The sequence below is a fragment of the Ambystoma mexicanum genome, chromosome 5q (assembly GCF_040938575.1).
Source record: "Ambystoma mexicanum isolate Mex_15411 chromosome 5q, UKY_AmexF1_1, whole genome shotgun sequence".
Classification (NCBI taxonomy): Eukaryota; Metazoa; Chordata; class Amphibia; order Caudata; family Ambystomatidae; genus Ambystoma; species Ambystoma mexicanum.
The window spans coordinates 527,250,247-527,265,185 of NC_090933.1; the positions used below are offsets into that span (position 1 = coordinate 527,250,247).

The 14,939-nt window shown below is 48.8% G+C and overlaps 14 non-coding genes across 14 annotated transcripts; all 14 read right to left on the minus strand.

Moving 5' to 3' along the window:
- Positions 1-1,011: 1,011 nt before the first annotated feature.
- Positions 1,012-1,084, minus strand: TRNAA-UGC (transfer RNA alanine (anticodon UGC)). The gene has a single exon. It is a non-coding gene; the product is annotated as a tRNA-Ala (tRNA).
- A 1,100-nt stretch (positions 1,085-2,184) lies between these two features.
- On the minus strand, positions 2,185-2,257 carry TRNAA-UGC (transfer RNA alanine (anticodon UGC)). The gene has a single exon. It is a non-coding gene; the product is annotated as a tRNA-Ala (tRNA).
- A 1,100-nt stretch (positions 2,258-3,357) lies between these two features.
- TRNAA-UGC (transfer RNA alanine (anticodon UGC)) lies at positions 3,358-3,430 on the minus strand. The gene has a single exon. It is a non-coding gene; the product is annotated as a tRNA-Ala (tRNA).
- Positions 3,431-3,863: 433 nt separating this feature from the next.
- Positions 3,864-3,936, minus strand: TRNAA-UGC (transfer RNA alanine (anticodon UGC)). Its single transcript has one exon. It is a non-coding gene; the product is annotated as a tRNA-Ala (tRNA).
- Positions 3,937-4,091: 155 nt separating this feature from the next.
- TRNAA-UGC (transfer RNA alanine (anticodon UGC)) lies at positions 4,092-4,164 on the minus strand. Its single transcript has one exon. It is a non-coding gene; the product is annotated as a tRNA-Ala (tRNA).
- A 1,099-nt stretch (positions 4,165-5,263) lies between these two features.
- TRNAA-UGC (transfer RNA alanine (anticodon UGC)) lies at positions 5,264-5,336 on the minus strand. Its single transcript has one exon. It is a non-coding gene; the product is annotated as a tRNA-Ala (tRNA).
- Positions 5,337-6,436: 1,100 nt separating this feature from the next.
- Positions 6,437-6,509, minus strand: TRNAA-UGC (transfer RNA alanine (anticodon UGC)). The gene has a single exon. It is a non-coding gene; the product is annotated as a tRNA-Ala (tRNA).
- A 1,100-nt stretch (positions 6,510-7,609) lies between these two features.
- TRNAA-UGC (transfer RNA alanine (anticodon UGC)) lies at positions 7,610-7,682 on the minus strand. The gene has a single exon. It is a non-coding gene; the product is annotated as a tRNA-Ala (tRNA).
- A 1,100-nt stretch (positions 7,683-8,782) lies between these two features.
- TRNAA-UGC (transfer RNA alanine (anticodon UGC)) lies at positions 8,783-8,855 on the minus strand. Its single transcript has one exon. It is a non-coding gene; the product is annotated as a tRNA-Ala (tRNA).
- Positions 8,856-9,954: 1,099 nt separating this feature from the next.
- Positions 9,955-10,027, minus strand: TRNAA-UGC (transfer RNA alanine (anticodon UGC)). The gene has a single exon. It is a non-coding gene; the product is annotated as a tRNA-Ala (tRNA).
- A 1,100-nt stretch (positions 10,028-11,127) lies between these two features.
- On the minus strand, positions 11,128-11,200 carry TRNAA-UGC (transfer RNA alanine (anticodon UGC)). The gene has a single exon. It is a non-coding gene; the product is annotated as a tRNA-Ala (tRNA).
- Positions 11,201-12,300: 1,100 nt separating this feature from the next.
- On the minus strand, positions 12,301-12,373 carry TRNAA-UGC (transfer RNA alanine (anticodon UGC)). Its single transcript has one exon. It is a non-coding gene; the product is annotated as a tRNA-Ala (tRNA).
- Positions 12,374-13,473: 1,100 nt separating this feature from the next.
- On the minus strand, positions 13,474-13,546 carry TRNAA-UGC (transfer RNA alanine (anticodon UGC)). The gene has a single exon. It is a non-coding gene; the product is annotated as a tRNA-Ala (tRNA).
- A 1,100-nt stretch (positions 13,547-14,646) lies between these two features.
- TRNAA-UGC (transfer RNA alanine (anticodon UGC)) lies at positions 14,647-14,719 on the minus strand. The gene has a single exon. It is a non-coding gene; the product is annotated as a tRNA-Ala (tRNA).
- Positions 14,720-14,939: the final 220 nt, after the last annotated feature.

Consider the following 14,939-nt stretch of genomic DNA (forward strand, 5'->3'; position numbering starts at 1 on the left):
CTTCATCTGCCAGGGGAAAAATCACAATGTCACCTTTTTGCCCAAAACAAAAAGTAATGGAGCTACAAATAAAGCTGCAGATGGCCATCCATTGCAATGAAGATTGGCCAACTAGGTTTTAATAGCAGAGTGACTCCACTGCCACGCCCTTTCACGCTGGACCTGCGCTTGTGATCAAGAGGCTGCACACCAACCCCATAGACCCGAGAGCTGAATTGAGAAGGTGCTTGCCTGCTGTTTAAGGCCACTTGCACGCTGCTTGGAGCCAAAGGCCCAGCTTTGGAGTGCATTTGTCATTTTTACCAGATGGACATATTTTCCAATAGAGCGTCAGAATACTAAACAGGGAAGATTGAGGTCTGGAAACGGAGTCCACTTTCCAACGTGTGTCCCATAAAGCGGAAGTGTCCAGCCGAGTGCAAGCAGGTGCAGGTTGCACGCGTGTTATGGGACAGTGCAGCTTTGGACGTGATCCAATGCTCCTGTAGTTATCAGTGGGCCAGTACAGGTGACACCAGTGAGAGAAGAGGAAAAGAAAGAACTCTCGAGCTGTTGGCTGAGCGGCCCCAGTGGCCTTATGGATAAGGCAGTGGCCTACTTAAACCAAGGATCGTGGGTTCGAGTCCCATCAGGGGTGGATCCTGGAATTTTGTTCAAACTTCTGCCAAAGTTATATGCGGGAGTAGAGGGTGGGTGCAGGCTATTATTTTGCTGGGGGGCGCTGTGTAGTCCCGAACGTGCCCTGCTGGTCGGAGACTTTAAATGCCGGCCCCATAGACCCGAGAGCTGAATAGAGAAGGTGCTTGCTTCTCATTTTATTTCTCTCTGTTGCATAGTTTCACGCCAGCTGCCAGCCTTGGTGCAGAAATGTGTAACGTTTTGGCATAGTAGAAAATGGACGGAAGACTTTTGGGATGATAGTAAACACCCTGAAGCCAGCAGCGCATGCCTCATTTGCGAGGATTTAAGAGTTTTGAATAAAAAAAGTCAAATGAAAGAAAAGTTTCTTGCTGGAGAATGCGGGCATCGATCCCGCTACCTCTCGCATGCAAAGCGAGCGCTCTACCATCTGAGCTAATTCCCCTTCTGAGCAAATGATCTTAAAGGACAGCTTAGTCTTTATCTCGCACTTGCTTGGCTGTCCAGGGACCTGTAGTGCATAAAGTCGCTTCTCTTCATCTGCCAGGGGAAAAATCACAATGTCACCTTTTTGCCCAAAACAAAAAGTAATGGAGCTACAAATAAAGCTGCAGATGGCCATCCATTGCAATGAAGATTGGCCAACTAGGTCTTAATAGCAGAGTGACTCCACTGCCACGCCCTTTCACGCTGGACCTGCGCTTGTGATCAAGAGGCTGCACACCAACCCCATAGACCCGAGAGCTGAATTGAGAAGGTGCTTGCCTGCTGTTTAAGGCCACTTGCACGCTGCTTGGAGCCAAAGGCCCAGCTTTGGAGTGCATTTGTCATTTTTACCAGATGGACATATTTTCCAATAGAGCGTCAGAATACTAAACAGGGAAGATTGAGGTCTGGAAACGGAGTCCACTTTCCAACGTGTGTCCCATAATGCGGAAGTGTCCAGCCGAGTGCAAGCAGGTGCAGGTTGCACGCGTGTTATGGGACAGTGCAGCTTTGGACGTGATCCAATGCTCCTGTAGTTATCAGTGGGCCAGTACAGGTGACACCAGTGAGAGAAGAGGAAAAGAAAGAACTCTCGAGCTGTTGGCTGAGCGGCCCCAGTGGCCTTATGGATAAGGCAGTGGCCTACTTAAACCAAGGATCGTGGGTTCGAGTCCCATCAGGGGTGGATCCTGGAATTTTGTTCAAACTTCTGCCAAAGTTATATGCGGGAGTAGAGGGTGGGTGCAGGCTATTATTTTGCTGGGGGGCGCTGTGTAGTCCCGAACGTGCCCTGCTGGTCGGAGACTTTAAATGCCGGCCCCATAGACCCGAGAGCTGAATAGAGAAGGTGCTTGCTTCTCATTTTATTTCTCTCTGTTGCATAGTTTCACGCGAGCTGCCAGCCTTGGTGCAGAAATGTGTAACGTTTTGGCATAGTAGAAAATGGACGGAAGACTTTTGGGATGATAGTAAACACCCTGAAGCCAGCAGCGCATGCCTCATTTGCGAGGATTTAAGAGTTTTGAATAAAAAAAGTCAAATGAAAGAAAAGTTTCTTGCTGGAGAATGCGGGCATCGATCCCGCTACCTCTCGCATGCAAAGCGAGCGCTCTACCATCTGAGCTAATTCCCCTTCTGAGCAAATGATCTTAAAGGACAGCTTAGTCTTTATCTCGCACTTGCTTGGCTGTCCAGGGAACTGTAGTGCATAAAGTCGCTTCTCTTCATCTGCCAGGGGAAAAATCAAAATGTCACCTTTTTGCCCAAAACAAAAAGTAATGGAGCTACAAATAAAGCTGCAGATGGCCATCCATTGCAATGAAGATTGGCCAACTAGGTTTTAATAGCAGAGTGACTCCACTGCCACGCCCTTTCACGCTGGACCTGCGCTTGTGATCAAGAGGCTGCACACCAACCCCATAGACCCGAGAGCTGAATTGAGAAGGTGCTTGCCTGCTGTTTAAGGCCACTTGCACGCTGCTTGGAGCCAAAGGCCCAGCTTTGGAGTGCATTTGTCATTTTTACCAGATGGACATATTTTCCAATAGAGCGTCAGAATACTAAACAGGGAAGATTGAGGTCTGGAAACGGAGTCCACTTTCCAACGTGTGTCCCATAAAGCGGAAGTGTCCAGCCGAGTGCAAGCAGGTGCAGGTTGCACGCGTGTTATGGGACAGTGCAGCTTTGGACGTGATCCAATGCTCCTGTAGTTATCAGTGGGCCAGTATAGGTGACACCAGTGAGAGAAGAGGAAAAGAAAGAACTCTCGAGCTGCTGGCTGAGCGGCCCCAGTGGCCTTATGGATAAGGCAGTGGCCTACTTAAACCAAGGATCGTGGGTTCGAGTCCCATCAGGGGTGGATCCTGGAATTTTGTTCAAACTTCTGCCAAAGTTATATGCGGGAGTAGAGGGTGGGTGCAGGCTATTATTTTGCTGGGGGGCGCTGTGTAGTCCCGAACGTGCCCTGCTGGTCGGAGACTTTAAATGCCGGCCCCATAGACCCGAGAGCTGAATAGAGAAGGTGCTTGCTTCTCATTTTATTTCTCTCTGTTGCATAGTTTCACGCCAGCTGCCAGCCTTGGTGCAGAAATGTGTAACGTTTTGGCATAGTAGAAAATGGACGGAAGACTTTTGGGATGATAGTAAACACCCTGAAGCCAGCAGCGCATGCCTCCTTTGCGAGGATTTAAGAGTTTTGAATAAAAAAAGTCAAATGAAAGAAAAGTTTCTTGCTGGAGAATGCGGGCATCGATCCCGCTTCCTCTCGCATGCAAAGCGAGCGCTCTACCATCTGAGCTAATTCCCCTTCTGAGCAAATGATCTTAAAGGACAGCTTAGTCTTTATCTCGCACTTGCTTGGCTGTCCAGGGACCTGTAGTGCATAAAGTCGCTTCTCTTCATCTGCCAGGGGAAAAATCACAATGTCACCTTTTTGCCCAAAACAAAAAGTAATGGAGCTACAAATAAAGCTGCAGATGGCCATCCATTGCAATGAAGATTGGACAACTAGGTCTTAATAGCAGAGTGACTCCACTGCCACGCCCTTTCACGCTGGACCTGCGCTTGTGATCAAGAGGCTGCACACCAACCCCATAGACCCGAGAGCTGAATTGAGAAGGTGCTTGCCTGCTGTTTAAGGCCACTTGCACGCTGCTTGGAACCAAAGGCCCAGCATGCCTCATTTGCGAGGATTTAAGAGTTTTGAATAAAAAAAGTCAAATGAAAGAAAAGTTTCTTGCTGGAGAATGCGGGCATCGATCCCGCTACCTCTCGCATGCAAAGCGAGCGCTCTACCATCTGAGCTAATTCCCCTTGGTGCAGAAATGTGTAACGTTTTGGCATAGTAGAAAATGGACGGAAGACTTTTGGGATGATAGTAAACACCCTGAAGCCAGCAGCGCATGCCTCATTTGCGAGGATTTAAGAGTTTTGAATAAAAAAAGTCAAATGAAAGAAAAGTTTCTTGCTGGAGAATGCGGGCATCGATCCCGCTACCTCTCGCATGCAAAGCGAGCGCTCTACCATCTGAGCTAATTCCCCTTCTGCGCAAGTGATCTTAAAGGACAGCTTAGTCTTTATCTCGCACTTGCTTGGCTGTCCAGGGACCTGTAGTGCATAAAGTCGCTTCTCTTCATCTGCCAGGGGAAAAATCACAATGTCACCTTTTTGCCCAAAACAAAAAGTAATGGAGCTACAAATAAAGCTGCAGATGGCCATCCATTGCAATGAAGATTGGCCAACTAGGTTTTAATAGCAGAGTGACTCCACTGCCACGCCCTTTCACGCTGGACCTGCGCTTGTGATCAAGAGGCTGCACACCAAACCCATAGACCCGAGAGCTGAATTGAGAAGGTGCTTGCCTGCTGTTTAAGGCCACTTGCACGCTGCTTGGAGCCAAAGGCCCAGCTTTGGAGTGCATTTGTCATTTTTACCAGATGGACATATTTTCCAATAGAGCGTCAGAATACTAAACAGGGAAGATTGAGGTCTGGAAACGGAGTCCACTTTCCAACGTGTGTCCCATAAAGCGGAAGTGTCCAGCCGAGTGCAAGCAGGTGCAGGTTGCACGCGTGTTATGGGACAGTGCAGCTTTGGACGTGATCCAATGCTCCTGTAGTTATCAGTGGGCCAGTACAGGTGACACCAGTGAGAGAAGAGGAAAAGAAAGAACTCTCGAGCTGTTGGCTGAGCGGCCCCAGTGGCCTTATGGATAAGGCAGTGGCCTACTTAAACCAAGGATCGTGGGTTCGAGTCCCATCAGGGGTGGATCCTGGAATTTTGTTCAAACTTCTGCCAAAGTTATATGCGGGAGTAGAGGGTGGGTGCAGGCTATTATTTTGCTGGGGGGCGCTGTGTAGTCCCGAACGTGCCTGCTGGTCGGAGACTTTAAATGCCGGCCCCATAGACCCGAGAGCTGAATAGAGAAGGTGCTTGCTTCTCATTTTATTTCTCTCTGTTGCATAGTTTCACGCCAGCTGCCAGCCTTGGTGCAGAAATGTGTAACGTTTTGGCATAGTAGAAAATGGACGGAAGACTTTTGGGATGATAGTAAACACCCTGAAGCCAGCAGCGCATGCCTCATTTGCGAGGATTTAAGAGTTTTGAATAAAAAAAGTCAAATGAAAGAAAAGTTTCTTGCTGGAGAATGCGGGCATCGATCCCGCTACCTCTCGCATGCAAAGCGAGCGCTCTACCATCTGAGCTAATTCCCCTTCTGAGCAAATGATCTTAAAGGACAGCTTAGTCTTTATCTCGCACTTGCTTGGCTGTCCAGGGACCTGTAGTGCATAAAGTCGCTTCTCTTCATCTGCCAGGGGAAAAATCACAATGTCACCTTTTTGCCCAAAACAAAAAGTAATGGAGCTACAAATAAAGCTGCAGATGGCCATCCATTGCAATGAAGATTGGCCAACTAGGTCTTAATAGCAGAGTGACTCCACTGCCACGCCCTTTCACGCTGGACCTGCGCTTGTGATCAAGAGGCTGCACACCAACCCCATAGACCCGAGAGCTGAATTGAGAAGGTGCTTGCCTGCTGTTTAAGGCCACTTGCACGCTGCTTGGAGCCAAAGGCCCAGCTTTGGAGTGCATTTGTCATTTTTACCAGATGGACATATTTTCCAATAGAGCGTCAGAATACTAAACAGGGAAGATTGAGGTCTGGAAACGGAGTCCACTTTCCAACGTGTGTCCCATAATGCGGAAGTGTCCAGCCGAGTGCAAGCAGGTGCAGGTTGCACGCGTGTTATGGGACAGTGCAGCTTTGGACGTGATCCAATGCTCCTGTAGTTATCAGTGGGCCAGTACAGGTGACACCAGTGAGAGAAGAGGAAAAGAAAGAACTCTCGAGCTGTTGGCTGAGCGGCCCCAGTGGCCTTATGGATAAGGCAGTGGCCTACTTAAACCAAGGATCGTGGGTTCGAGTCCCATCAGGGGTGGATCCTGGAATTTTGTTCAAACTTCTGCCAAAGTTATATGCGGGAGTAGAGGGTGGGTGCAGGCTATTATTTTGCTGGGGGGCGCTGTGTAGTCCCGAACGTGCCCTGCTGGTCGGAGACTTTAAATGCCGGCCCCATAGACCCGAGAGCTGAATAGAGAAGGTGCTTGCTTCTCATTTTATTTCTCTCTGTTGCATAGTTTCACGCGAGCTGCCAGCCTTGGTGCAGAAATGTGTAACGTTTTGGCATAGTAGAAAATGGACGGAAGACTTTTGGGATGATAGTAAACACCCTGAAGCCAGCAGCGCATGCCTCATTTGCGAGGATTTAAGAGTTTTGAATAAAAAAAGTCAAATGAAAGAAAAGTTTCTTGCTGGAGAATGCGGGCATCGATCCCGCTACCTCTCGCATGCAAAGCGAGCGCTCTACCATCTGAGCTAATTCCCCTTCTGAGCGAATGATCTTAAAGGACAGCTTAGTCTTTATCTCGCACTTGCTTGGCTGTCCAGGGACCTGTAGTGCATAAAGTCGCTTCTCTTCATCTGCCAGGGGAAAAATCACAATGTCACCTTTTTGCCCAAAACAAAAAGTAATGGAGCTACAAATAAAGCTGCAGATGGCCATCCATTGCAATGAAGATTGGCCAACTAGGTCTTAATAGCAGAGTGACTCCACTGCCACGCCCTTTCACGCTGGACCTGCGCTTGTGATCAAGAGGCTGCACACCAACCCCATAGACCTGAGAGCTGAATTGAGAAGGTGCTTGCCTGCTGTTTAAGGCCACTTGCACGCTGCTTGGAGCCAAAGGCCCAGCTTTGGAGTGCATTTGTCATTTTTACCAGATGGACATATTTTCCAATAGAGCGTCAGAATACTAAACAGGGAAGATTGAGGTCTGGAAACGGAGTCCACTTTCCAACGTGTGTCCCATAATGCGGAAGTGTCCAGCCGAGTGCAAGCAGGTGCAGGTTGCACGCGTGTTATGGGACAGTGCAGCTTTGGACGTGATCCAATGCTCCTGTAGTTATCAGTGGGCCAGTACAGGTGACACCAGTGAGAGAAGAGGAAAAGAAAGAACTCTCCAGCTGTTGGCTGAGCGGCCCCAGTGGCCTTATGGATAAGGCAGTGGCCTACTTAAACCAAGGATCGTGGGTTCGAGTCCCATCAGGGGTGGATCCTGGAATTTTGTTCAAACTTCTGCCAAAGTTATATGCGGGAGTAGAGGGTGGGTGCAGGCTATTATTTTGCTGGGGGGCGCTGTGTAGTCCCGAACGTGCCCTGCTGGTCGGAGACTTTAAATGCCGGCCCCATAGACCCGAGAGCTGAATAGAGAAGGTGCTTGCTTCTCATTTTATTTCTCTCTGTTGCATAGTTTCACGCCAGCTGCCAGCCTTGGTGCAGAAATGTGTAACGTTTTGGCATAGTAGAAAATGGACGGAAGACTTTTGGGATGATAGTAAACACCCTGAAGCCAGCAGCGCATGCCTCATTTGCGAGGATTTAAGAGTTTTGAATAAAAAAAGTCAAATGAAAGAAAAGTTTCTTGCTGGAGAATGCGGGCATCGATCCCGCTACCTCTCGCATGCAAAGCGAGCGCTCTACCATCTGAGCTAATTCCCCTTCTGAGCAAATGATCTTAAAGGACAGCTTAGTCTTTATCTCGCACTTGCTTGGCTGTCCAGGGACCTGTAGTGCATAAAGTCGCTTCTCTTCATCTGCCAGGGGAAAAATCACAATGTCACCTTTTTGCCCAAAACAAAAAGTAATGGAGCTACAAATAAAGCTGCAGATGGCCATCCATTGCAATGAAGATTGGCCAACTAGGTCTTAATAGCAGAGTGACTCCACTGCCACGCCCTTTCACGCTGGACCTGCGCTTGTGATCAAGAGGCTGCACACCAACCCCATAGACCCGAGAGCTGAATTGAGAAGGTGCTTGCCTGCTGTTTAAGGCCACTTGCACGCTGCTTGGAGCCAAAGGCCCAGCTTTGGAGTGCATTTGTCATTTTTACCAGATGGACATATTTTCCAATAGAGCGTCAGAATACTAAACAGGGAAGATTGAGGTCTGGAAACGGAGTCCACTTTCCAACGTGTGTCCCATAAAGCGGAAGTGTCCAGCCGAGTGCAAGCAGGTGCAGGTTGCACGCGTGTTATGGGACAGTGCAGCTTTGGACGTGATCCAATGCTCCTGTAGTTATCAGTGGGCCAGTACAGGTGACACCAGTGAGAGAAGAGGAAAAGAAAGAACTCTCGAGCTGTTGGCTGAGCGGCCCCAGTGGCCTTATGGATAAGGCAGTGGCCTACTTAAACCAAGGATCGTGGGTTCGAGTCCCATCAGGGGTGGATCCTGGAATTTTGTTCAAACTTCTGCCAAAGTTATATGCGGGAGTAGAGGGTGGGTGCAGGCTATTATTTTGCTGGGGGGCGCTGTGTAGTCCCGAACGTGCCCTGCTGGTCGGAGACTTTAAATGCCGGCCCCATAGACCCGAGAGCTGAATAGAGAAGGTGCTTGCTTCTCATTTTATTTCTCTCTGTTGCATAGTTTCACGCCAGCTGCCAGCCTTGGTGCAGAAATGTGTAACGTTTTGGCATAGTAGAAAATGGACGGAAGACTTTTGGGATGATAGTAAACACCCTGAAGCCAGCAGCGCATGCCTCATTTGCGAGGATTTAAGAGTTTTGAATAAAAAAAGTCAAATGAAAGAAAAGTTTCTTGCTGGAGAATGCGGGCATCGATCCCGCTACCTCTCGCATGCAAAGCGAGCGCTCTACCATCTGAGCTAATTCCCCTTCTGCGCAAGTGATCTTAAAGGACAGCTTAGTCTTTATCTCGCACTTGCTTGGCTGTCCAGGGACCTGTAGTGCATAAAGTCGCTTCTCTTCATCTGCCAGGGGAAAAATCACAATGTCACCTTTTTGCCCAAAACAAAAAGTAATGGAGCTACAAATAAAGCTGCAGATGGCCATCCATTGCAATGAAGATTGGCCAACTAGGTTTTAATAGCAGAGTGACTCCACTGCCACGCCCTTTCACGCTGGACCTGCGCTTGTGATCAAGAGGCTGCACACCAACCCCATAGACCCGAGAGCTGAATTGAGAAGGTGCTTGCCTGCTGTTTAAGGCCACTTGCACGCTGCTTGGAGCCAAAGGCCCAGCTTTGGAGTGCATTTGTCATTTTTACCAGATGGACATATTTTCCAATAGAGCGTCAGAATACTAAACAGGGAAGATTGAGGTCTGGAAACGGAGTCCACTTTCCAACGTGTGTCCCATAAAGCGGAAGTGTCCAGCCGAGTGCAAGCAGGTGCAGGTTGCACGCGTGTTATGGGACAGTGCAGCTTTGGACGTGATCCAATGCTCCTGTAGTTATCAGTGGGCCAGTACAGGTGACACCAGTGAGAGAAGAGGAAAAGAAAGAACTCTCGAGCTGTTGGCTGAGCGGCCCCAGTGGCCTTATGGATAAGGCAGTGGCCTACTTAAACCAAGGATCGTGGGTTCGAGTCCCATCAGGGGTGGATCCTGGAATTTTGTTCAAACTTCTGCCAAAGTTATATGCGGGAGTAGAGGGTGGGTGCAGGCTATTATTTTGCTGGGGGGCGCTGTGTAGTCCCGAACGTGCCTGCTGGTCGGAGACTTTAAATGCCGGCCCCATAGACCCGAGAGCTGAATAGAGAAGGTGCTTGCTTCTCATTTTATTTCTCTCTGTTGCATAGTTTCACGCCAGCTGCCAGCCTTGGTGCAGAAATGTGTAACGTTTTGGCATAGTAGAAAATGGACGGAAGACTTTTGGGATGATAGTAAACACCCTGAAGCCAGCAGCGCATGCCTCATTTGCGAGGATTTAAGAGTTTTGAATAAAAAAAGTCAAATGAAAGAAAAGTTTCTTGCTGGAGAATGCGGGCATCGATCCCGCTACCTCTCGCATGCAAAGCGAGCGCTCTACCATCTGAGCTAATTCCCCTTCTGAGCAAATGATCTTAAAGGACAGCTTAGTCTTTATCTCGCACTTGCTTGGCTGTCCAGGGACCTGTAGTGCATAAAGTCGCTTCTCTTCATCTGCCAGGGGAAAAATCACAATGTCACCTTTTTGCCCAAAACAAAAAGTAATGGAGCTACAAATAAAGCTGCAGATGGCCATCCATTGCAATGAAGATTGGCCAACTAGGTCTTAATAGCAGAGTGACTCCACTGCCACGCCCTTTCACGCTGGACCTGCGCTTGTGATCAAGAGGCTGCACACCAACCCCATAGACCCGAGAGCTGAATTGAGAAGGTGCTTGCCTGCTGTTTAAGGCCACTTGCACGCTGCTTGGAGCCAAAGGCCCAGCTTTGGAGTGCATTTGTCATTTTTACCAGATGGACATATTTTCCAATAGAGCGTCAGAATACTAAACAGGGAAGATTGAGGTCTGGAAACGGAGTCCACTTTCCAACGTGTGTCCCATAATGCGGAAGTGTCCAGCCGAGTGCAAGCAGGTGCAGGTTGCACGCGTGTTATGGGACAGTGCAGCTTTGGACGTGATCCAATGCTCCTGTAGTTATCAGTGGGCCAGTACAGGTGACACCAGTGAGAGAAGAGGAAAAGAAAGAACTCTCGAGCTGTTGGCTGAGCGGCCCCAGTGGCCTTATGGATAAGGCAGTGGCCTACTTAAACCAAGGATCGTGGGTTCGAGTCCCATCAGGGGTGGATCCTGGAATTTTGTTCAAACTTCTGCCAAAGTTATATGCGGGAGTAGAGGGTGGGTGCAGGCTATTATTTTGCTGGGGGGCGCTGTGTAGTCCCGAACGTGCCCTGCTGGTCGGAGACTTTAAATGCCGGCCCCATAGACCCGAGAGCTGAATAGAGAAGGTGCTTGCTTCTCATTTTATTTCTCTCTGTTGCATAGTTTCACGCGAGCTGCCAGCCTTGGTGCAGAAATGTGTAACGTTTTGGCATAGTAGAAAATGGACGGAAGACTTTTGGGATGATAGTAAACACCCTGAAGCCAGCAGCGCATGCCTCATTTGCGAGGATTTAAGAGTTTTGAATAAAAAAAGTCAAATGAAAGAAAAGTTTCTTGCTGGAGAATGCGGGCATCGATCCCGCTACCTCTCGCATGCAAAGCGATCGCTCTACCATCTGAGCTAATTCCCCTTCTGAGCGAATGATCTTAAAGGACAGCTTAGTCTTTATCTCGCACTTGCTTGGCTGTCCAGGGACCTGTAGTGCATAAAGTCGCTTCTCTTCATCTGCCAGGGGAAAAATCACAATGTCACCTTTTTGCCCAAAACAAAAAGTAATGGAGCTACAAATAAAGCTGCAGATGGCCATCCATTGCAATGAAGATTGGCCAACTAGGTCTTAATAGCAGAGTGACTCCACTGCCACGCCCTTTCACGCTGGACCTGCGCTTGTGATCAAGAGGCTGCACACCAACCCCATAGACCTGAGAGCTGAATTGAGAAGGTGCTTGCCTGCTGTTTAAGGCCACTTGCACGCTGCTTGGAGCCAAAGGCCCAGCTTTGGAGTGCATTTGTCATTTTTACCAGATGGACATATTTTCCAATAGAGCGTCAGAATACTAAACAGGGAAGATTGAGGTCTGGAAACGGAGTCCACTTTCCAACGTGTGTCCCATAATGCGGAAGTGTCCAGCCGAGTGCAAGCAGGTGCAGGTTGCACGCGTGTTATGGGACAGTGCAGCTTTGGACGTGATCCAATGCTCCTGTAGTTATCAGTGGGCCAGTACAGGTGACACCAGTGAGAGAAGAGGAAAAGAAAGAACTCTCCAGCTGTTGGCTGAGCGGCCCCAGTGGCCTTATGGATAAGGCAGTGGCCTACTTAAACCAAGGATCGTGGGTTCGAGTCCCATCAGGGGTGGATCCTGGAATTTTGTTCAAACTTCTGCCAAAGTTATATGCGGGAGTAGAGGGTGGGTGCAGGCTATTATTTTGCTGGGGGGCGCTGTGTAGTCCCGAACGTGCCCTGCTGGTCGGAGACTTTAAATGCCGGCCCCATAGACCCGAGAGCTGAATAGAGAAGGTGCTTGCTTCTCATTTTATTTCTCTCTGTTGCATAGTTTCACGCCAGCTGCCAGCCTTGGTGCAGAAATGTGTAACGTTTTGGCATAGTAGAAAATGGACGGAAGACTTTTGGGATGATAGTAAACACCCTGAAGCCAGCAGCGCATGCCTCATTTGCGAGGATTTAAGAGTTTTGAATAAAAAAAGTCAAATGAAAGAAAAGTTTCTTGCTGGAGAATGCGGGCATCGATCCCGCTACCTCTCGCATGCAAAGCGAGCGCTCTACCATCTGAGCTAATTCCCCTTCTGAGCAAATGATCTTAAAGGACAGCTTAGTCTTTATCTCGCACTTGCTTGGCTGTCCAGGGACCTGTAGTGCATAAAGTCGCTTCTCTTCATCTGCCAGGGGAAAAATCACAATGTCACCTTTTTGCCCAAAACAAAAAGTAATGGAGCTACAAATAAAGCTGCAGATGGCCATCCATTGCAATGAAGATTGGCCAACTAGGTCTTAATAGCAGAGTGACTCCACTGCCACGCCCTTTCACGCTGGACCTGCGCTTGTGATCAAGAGGCTGCACACCAACCCCATAGACCCGAGAGCTGAATTGAGAAGGTGCTTGCCTGCTGTTTAAGGCCACTTGCACGCTGCTTGGAGCCAAAGGCCCAGCTTTGGAGTGCATTTGTCATTTTTACCAGATGGACATATTTTCCAATAGAGCGTCAGAATACTAAACAGGGAAGATTGAGGTCTGGAAACGGAGTCCACTTTCCAACGTGTGTCCCATAAAGCGGAAGTGTCCAGCCGAGTGCAAGCAGGTGCAGGTTGCACGCGTGTTATGGGACAGTGCAGCTTTGGACGTGATCCAATGCTCCTGTAGTTATCAGTGGGCCAGTACAGGTGACACCAGTGAGAGAAGAGGAAAAGAAAGAACTCTCGAGCTGTTGGCTGAGCGGCCCCAGTGGCCTTATGGATAAGGCAGTGGCCTACTTAAACCAAGGATCGTGGGTTCGAGTCCCATCAGGGGTGGATCCTGGAATTTTGTTCAAACTTCTGCCAAAGTTATATGCGGGAGTAGAGGGTGGGTGCAGGCTATTATTTTGCTGGGGGGCGCTGTGTAGTCCCGAACGTGCCCTGCTGGTCGGAGACTTTAAATGCCGGCCCCATAGACCCGAGAGCTGAATAGAGAAGGTGCTTGCTTCTCATTTTATTTCTCTCTGTTGCATAGTTTCACGCCAGCTGCCAGCCTTGGTGCAGAAATGTGTAACGTTTTGGCATAGTAGAAAATGGACGGAAGACTTTTGGGATGATAGTAAACACCCTGAAGCCAGCAGCGCATGCCTCATTTGCGAGGATTTAAGAGTTTTGAATAAAAAAAGTCAAATGAAAGAAAAGTTTCTTGCTGGAGAATGCGGGCATCGATCCCGCTACCTCTCGCATGCAAAGCGAGCGCTCTACCATCTGAGCTAATTCCCCTTCTGCGCAAGTGATCTTAAAGGACAGCTTAGTCTTTATCTCGCACTTGCTTGGCTGTCCAGGGACCTGTAGTGCATAAAGTCGCTTCTCTTCATCTGCCAGGGGAAAAATCACAATGTCACCTTTTTGCCCAAAACAAAAAGTAATGGAGCTACAAATAAAGCTGCAGATGGCCATCCATTGCAATGAAGATTGGCCAACTAGGTTTTAATAGCAGAGTGACTCCACTGCCACGCCCTTTCACGCTGGACCTGCGCTTGTGATCAAGAGGCTGCACACCAACCCCATAGACCCGAGAGCTGAATTGAGAAGGTGCTTGCCTGCTGTTTAAGGCCACTTGCACGCTGCTTGGAGCCAAAGGCCCAGCTTTGGAGTGCATTTGTCATTTTTACCAGATGGACATATTTTCCAATAGAGCGTCAGAATACTAAACAGGGAAGATTGAGGTCTGGAAACGGAGTCCACTTTCCAACGTGTGTCCCATAAAGCGGAAGTGTCCAGCCGAGTGCAAGCAGGTGCAGGTTGCACGCGTGTTATGGGACAGTGCAGCTTTGGACGTGATCCAATGCTCCTGTAGTTATCAGTGGGCCAGTACAGGTGACACCAGTGAGAGAAGAGGAAAAGAAAGAACTCTCGAGCTGTTGGCTGAGCGGCCCCAGTGGCCTTATGGATAAGGCAGTGGCCTACTTAAACCAAGGATCGTGGGTTCGAGTCCCATCAGGGGTGGATCCTGGAATTTTGTTCAAACTTCTGCCAAAGTTATATGCGGGAGTAGAGGGTGGGTGCAGGCTATTATTTTGCTGGGGGGCGCTGTGTAGTCCCGAACGTGCCCTGCTGGTCGGAGACTTTAAATGCCGGCCCCATAGACCCGAGAGCTGAATAGAGAAGGTGCTTGCTTCTCATTTTATTTCTCTCTGTTGCATAGTTTCACGCGAGCTGCCAGCCTTGGTGCAGAAATGTGTAACGTTTTGGCATAGTAGAAAATGGACGGAAGACTTTTGGGATGATAGTAAACACCCTGAAGCCAGCAGCGCATGCCTCATTTGCGAGGATTTAAGAGTTTTGAATAAAAAAAGTCAAATGAAAGAAAAGTTTCTTGCTGGAGAATGCGGGCATCGATCCCGCTACCTCTCGCATGCAAAGCGAGCGCTCTACCATCTGAGCTAATTCCCCTTCTGCGCAAGTGATCTTAAAGGACAGCTTAGTCTTTATCTCGCACTTGCTTGGCTGTCCAGGGACCTGTAGTGCATAAAGTCGCTTCTCTTCATCTGCCAGGGGAAAAATCACAATGTCACCTTTTTGCCCAAAACAAAAAGTAATGGAGCTACAAATAAAGCTGCAGATGGCCATCCATTGCAATGAAGATTGGCCAACTAGGTTTTAATAGCAGAGT